Genomic DNA, 6,210 nt, shown 5'->3' with positions numbered 1-6,210 from the left:
CTCAGAGTGGGATGCAGGGGCCCCTGGGGGCAGATAGAGGGGGGCGTTTCCGCTTCCCCACCCTGGGGGAGGCACAGAAGAGGGTCAGATGGGGCAGCAGCAAACCAGGTGTAGACTCTGCACCCAGCTGCCCTCAGCCTGCCCGGCCCCACCCCTGCCCCCCGCCGTCGGGGCCCCGTCCCTCGGTTCCGGTTTACGGTAATCCAGGGTGTGTTTGCGCCCGTCCACCCTCCCTCCATCTCCCTCCATCCACCCTCCCTCCCTCCATCCTCCTCCAACCCTCTCTCCATCCAACCACCCTCCATCCACCCCCATCCACCCCCCTCCATCCATCCACCACCCACCCACCACCTCCATCCATCCACTCCTTCCACCCTCCCTCCCTCTCTCCCTCCACCCTCCCTCCCTCCATCCATCCCACCCACTATCCATCCATCCACCCTCACCTCCCTCCCTCCCACCATCCACCCCCCCATCCTCCCACCCCACCCACCCCTCCATCCATCCACCCCACCCTCCATCCACCACCCTCCATCCCCTCCAACCTCCATCCCTCCCCATCCCCTCCACCCTCCATCCCCCTCCTCCCTCCACCCTCCCTCCATCCACCCTCCAACCACCTCCCCATCCCTCCCTCCATCCATCCACCCTCCACCACCCTCCATCCATCCCCCTCCATCCACCTCCCTCCACCACCATCCACACCCTCCCACCTCCCTCCCTCCACTCCACACCTCACCTCCCTCCATCCATCCCCTCCCTCTCCATCCATCCATCCACCCTCCCATCCACCCTCCCTCCATCCACCCTCACCTCCCTCCCTCCATCCCTCCCTCCATCCAACACCCTCCATCCACCCTCCCTCCCTCCCTCCATCCACCTCCTCCATCCATCCACCCTCCATCCACCCTCCCTCCCTCCATCCATCACACTCTCCACCCTCCCTCCCTCCCTCCATCCCTCCCTCTATCCATCCACCCTCCATCCCTCCCTCCCTCCATCCTCCCTCCATCCTTCCCTCCATCCATCCACCCCTCCATCCCACCCTCCCTCCCTCCATCCCTCCCTCCATCCATCCACCCTCCATCCCTCCTCCCTCCATCCTCCCTCCATCCTTCCCTCCATCCATCCACCCTCCATCCACCCTCCCTCCCTCCATCCATCCACACCGCTCCCTCCATCCACCCTCCCTCCATCCCTCCACCTCCCTCCATCCCTCCCTCCCTCCACCTCTCCCTCCATCCCTCCCTCCCTCCTCCATCCACCGCTCCCTCCATCCATCCACCCTCCATCCACCCTCCATCCCTCCCTCCATCCATCCACCCTCCATCCCTCCCTCCCTCCACCCTCCCTCCCTCTATCCATCCACCCTCCTCCATCCACCCTCCCTCCCTCCATCCATCCACCCTCCACCCTCCTCCCTCTATCCATCCACCCTCCATCCACCCTCCCTCCATCCATCCATCCACCCTCCATCCCTCCCTCCCTCCCTCCATCCACCGCTCCCCTCCATCCATCCACCCTCCATCCACCCTCCATCCCTCCCTCCATCCATCCACCTCCATCCCTCCCTCCCTCCACCCTCCCTCCCTCTATCCATCCACCCTCCATCCACCCTCCCTCCCTCCATCCATCCACCGCTCCCTCCATCCATCCACCCTCCATCCACCCTCCATCCACCCTCCATCCATCCACCCTCCATCCACCCTCCATCCCTCCCTCCCTCCATCTTCCCTCCATCCTCCCTCCATCCCTCCCTCCATCCATCCACCCTCCATCCACCCTCCCTCCCTCTATCCATCCACACTCCTTCCACCCTCCCTCCCTCTCTCCCTCCACCCTCCCTCCCTCCATCCATCCATCCCTCCCTCTATCCATCCACCCTCCATCCCTCCCTCCCTCCATCCTCCCTCCATCCCTCCCTCCCTCTATCCATCCACCCTCCATCCACCCTCCCTCCCTCCCTCCCTCCATGCCTCCATCCACCGCTCCCTCCATCCATCCAAACTCCTTCCATCCTCCATCCCTCCCTCCATCCCTCCATCCCTCCATCAGCCCTCCCTCCATCCATCCATCCCTTCCTCCATCAGCCCTCCCTCCATCCATCCACCCCTACATCCACCCTCCCTCCCTCCCTCCATCCCTTCCTCCATCCACCCCTCCCTCTATCCATCCCTTCATCCACCCACCCCTGCCCAGCTCCAACCCCCTCCCTCCATCCTCCCTCCATCCATCCCCCCCATCCCCATCCACAGCCATTCATCCCTCCATCCCCCCATTTCCCCATCCCCATCCAAACATCCCCCCATCCCTCCATCGCAATCCGTTCATCCCTCTATCCCTCCATCCCCCCATCCCCAGCCAAACATCCCCCCATCCCTCCATCCCCATCCACAGCCGTTCATCCCTCCACACATTCGAGCTAATCTCTTTCTTTGACCTATTTCCATCTTTAAATTTGGTAATCCCTCCACCCCTCCCTCCCTGTGTGATATCCATCCCTCCACCCCCCTCCACAACATCCCTCCCTCCCTGTGTGATATCCATCCCTCCCCCCCTCCCTCCACAACATCCCTCCCTCCCTGTGTGATATCCATCCTCCACCCCCCCTCCCTCCACAACATCCCTCTCCCTGTGTGATATCCATCCCTCCATCCCCCCTCCCTCCACAACATCCCTCTCCCTGTGTGATATCCATCCCTCCATCCCCCCCTCCACAACATCCCTCCCTCCCTGTGTGATATCCATCCCTCCACCCCCCCTCCACAACATCCCTCCCTCCCTGTGTGATATCCATCCCTCCATCCCCCCTCCCTCCACAACATCCCTCCCTCCCTGTGTGATATCCATCCCTCCATCCCCCCTCCACAACATCCCTCCCTCCCTGTGTGATATCCATCCCTCCACCCCTCCCTCCACAACATCCCTCCCTCCCTGTGTGATATCCATCCCTCCACCCCCCCTCCACAACATCCCTCCCTCCCTGTGTGATATCCATCCCCTCCATCCCCCCTCCCTCCACAACATCCCTCCCTCCCTGTGTGATATCCATCCCTCCATCCCCCCTCCACAACATCCCTCCCTCCCTGTGTGATATCCATCCCTCCACCCCTCCCTCCACAACATCCCTCCCTCCCTGTGTGATATCCATCCCTCCACCCCCCCTCCACAACATCCCTCCCTGTGTGATATCCATCCCTCCATCCCCCCTCCACAACATCCCTCCCTGTGTGATATCCATCCCTCCACCCCCCCTCCACAACATCCCTCCCCTGTGTGATATCCATCCCTCCATCCCCCCCTCCACAACATCCCTCCCTCCCTGTGTGATATCCATCCCTCCACCCCCCCTCCACAACATCCCTCCCTCCTGTGTGATATCCATCCCTCCACCCCCCTCCACAACATCCCTCTCCCTGTGTGATATCCATCCCTCCACCCCCCCCCCTCCACAACATCCCTCTCCCTGTGTGATATCCATCCCTCCATCCCCCCCCCTCCACAACATCCCTCCCTCCCCTGTGTGATATCCATCCCTCCACCCCCCTCCACAACATCCCTCCCTCCCTGTGTGATATCCATCCCTCCATCCCCCCTCCACAACATCCCTCTCCCTGTGTGATATCCATCCCTCCACCCCCCCCCCTCCACAACATCCCTCCCTCCCTGTGTGATATCCATCCCTCCACCCCCCTCCACAACATCCCTCCCTCCCTGTGTGATATCCATCCCTCCATCCCCCCTCCCTCCACAACATCCCTCCTCCCTGTGTGATATCCATCCCTCCACCCCCCCCTCCACAACATCCCTCCCTGTGTGATATCCATCCCTCCACCCCCCTCCACAACATCCCTCCCTCCCTGTGTGATATCCATCCCTCCATCCCCCCCCCTCCACAACATCCCTCCCTCCCTGTGTGATATCCATCCCTCCATCCCCCCCTCCACAACATCCCTCCCTCCCTGTGTGATATCCATCCCTCCATCCCCCCTCCACAACATCCCTCTCCCTGTGTGATATCCATCCCTCCATCCCCCCTCCCTCCACAACATCCCTCCCTCCCTGTGTGATATCCATCCCTCCACCCCCCTCCACAACATCCCTCCCTCCCTGTGTGATATCCATCCCTCCATCCCCCCTCCCTCCACAACATCCCTCCCTCCCTGTGTGATATCCATCCCTCCACCCCCCTCCACAACATCCCTCCCTCCCTGTGTGATATCCATCCCTCCATCCCCCCCTCCCTCCACAACATCCCTCTCCCTGTGTGATATCCATCCCTCCATCCCCCTCCCTCCACAACATCCCTCCCTCCCTGTGTGATATCCATCCCTCCATCCCCCCCTCCACAACATCCCTCCCTCCCTGTGTGATATCCATCCCTCCATCCCCCCTCCCTCCACAACATCCCTCCCTCCTGTGTGATATCCATCCCTCCACCCCCCCTCCACAACATCCCTCCCTCCCTGTGTGATATCCATCCCTCCATCCCCCCCTCCACAACATCCCTCCCTCCCTGTGTGATATCCATCCCTCCACCCCCCTCCCTCCACAACATCCCTCCCTCCCTGTGTGATATCCATCCCTCCACCCCCCTCCACAACATCCCTCCCTCCCTGTGTGATATCCATCCCTCCATCCCCCCCCTCCACAATATCCCTCCCTCCCTGTGTGATATCCATCCCTCCATCCCCCCCCCCTCCACAACATCCCTCCCTCCCTGTGTGATATCCATCCCTCCATCCCCCCCCTCCACAACATCCCTCCCTCCCTGTGTGATATCCATCCCTCCATCCCCTCCCTCCACAACATCCCTCCCTCCCTGTGTGATATCCATCCCTCCACCCCTCCCTCCACAACATCCCTCCCTCCCTGTGTGATATCCATCCCTCCATCCCCCCTCCCTCCACAACATTGCTCCCTCCCTGTGTGATATCCATCCCTCCACCCCCCCCTCCACAACATCCCTCCCTCCCTGTGTGATATCCATCCCTCCACCCCCCTCCCTCCACAACATCCCTCCCTCCCTGTGTGATATCCATCCCTCCATCCCCCCCTCCACAACATCCCTCCCTCCCTGTGTGATATCCATCCCTCCATCCCCCTCCCTCCACAACATCCCTCCCTCCCTGTGTGATATCCATCCCTCCACCCCTCCCTCCACAACATCCCTCCCTCCCTGTGTGATATCCATCCCTCCATCCCCCCCTCCACAACATCCCTCCCTCCCTGTGTGATATCCATCCCTCCATCCCCCCCCCTCCACAACATCCCTCCCTCCCTGTGTGATATCCATCCCTCCATCCCCCCCCCCTCCACAACATCCCTCCCTGTGTGATATCCATCCCTCCACCCCCCTCCACAACATCCCTCCCTCCCTGTGTGATATCCATCCTCCACCCCCCCCTCCCTCCACAACATCCCTCCCTCCCTGTGTGATATCCATCCCTCCATCCCCCTCCACAACATCCCTCCCTCCCTGTGTGATATCCATCCCTCCATCCCCCCTCCCTCCACAACATCCCTCCCTCCCTGTGTGATATCCATCCCTCCATCCCCCCCTCCACAACATCCCTCCCTCCCTGTGTGATATCCATCCCCTCATCCCCCTCCCTCCACAACATCCCTCCCTCCCTGTGTGATATCCATCCCTCCACCCCTCCCTCCACAACATCCCTCCCTCCCTGTGTGATATCCATCCCTCCATCCCCCCCCCTCCACAACATCCCTCCCTCCCTGTGTGATATCCATCCCTCCATCCCCCCCCCTCCACAACATCCCTCCCTCCCTGTGTGATATCCATCCCTCCATCCCCCCCCCTCCACAACATCCCTCCCTGTGTGATATCCATCCCTCCACCCCCCTCCACAACATCCCTCCCTCCCTGTGTGATATCCATCCCTCCACCCCCCCCTCCCTCCACAACATCCCTCCCTCCCTGTGTGATATCCATCCCTCCACCCCTCCCTCCACAACATCCCTCCCTCCCTGTGTGATATCCATCCCTCCATCCCCCCTCCCTCCACAACATTGCTCCCTCCCTGTGTGATATCCATCCCTCCATCCCCCCCTCCACAACATCCCTCCCTCCCTGTGTGATATCCATCCCTCCATCCCCCCTCCCTCCACAACATCCCTCCCTCCCTGTGTGATATCCATCCCTCCATCCCCCCCCTCCACAACATCCCTCCCTCCCTGTGTGATATCCAT

The sequence above is a fragment of the Lepidochelys kempii genome, chromosome 13 (assembly GCF_965140285.1).
Source record: "Lepidochelys kempii isolate rLepKem1 chromosome 13, rLepKem1.hap1, whole genome shotgun sequence".
NCBI classification, from domain to species: Eukaryota; Metazoa; Chordata; order Testudines; family Cheloniidae; genus Lepidochelys; species Lepidochelys kempii.
The sequence above is the reverse complement of the archived record's forward strand: the minus strand, read 5'-3'. Positions refer to the sequence as shown.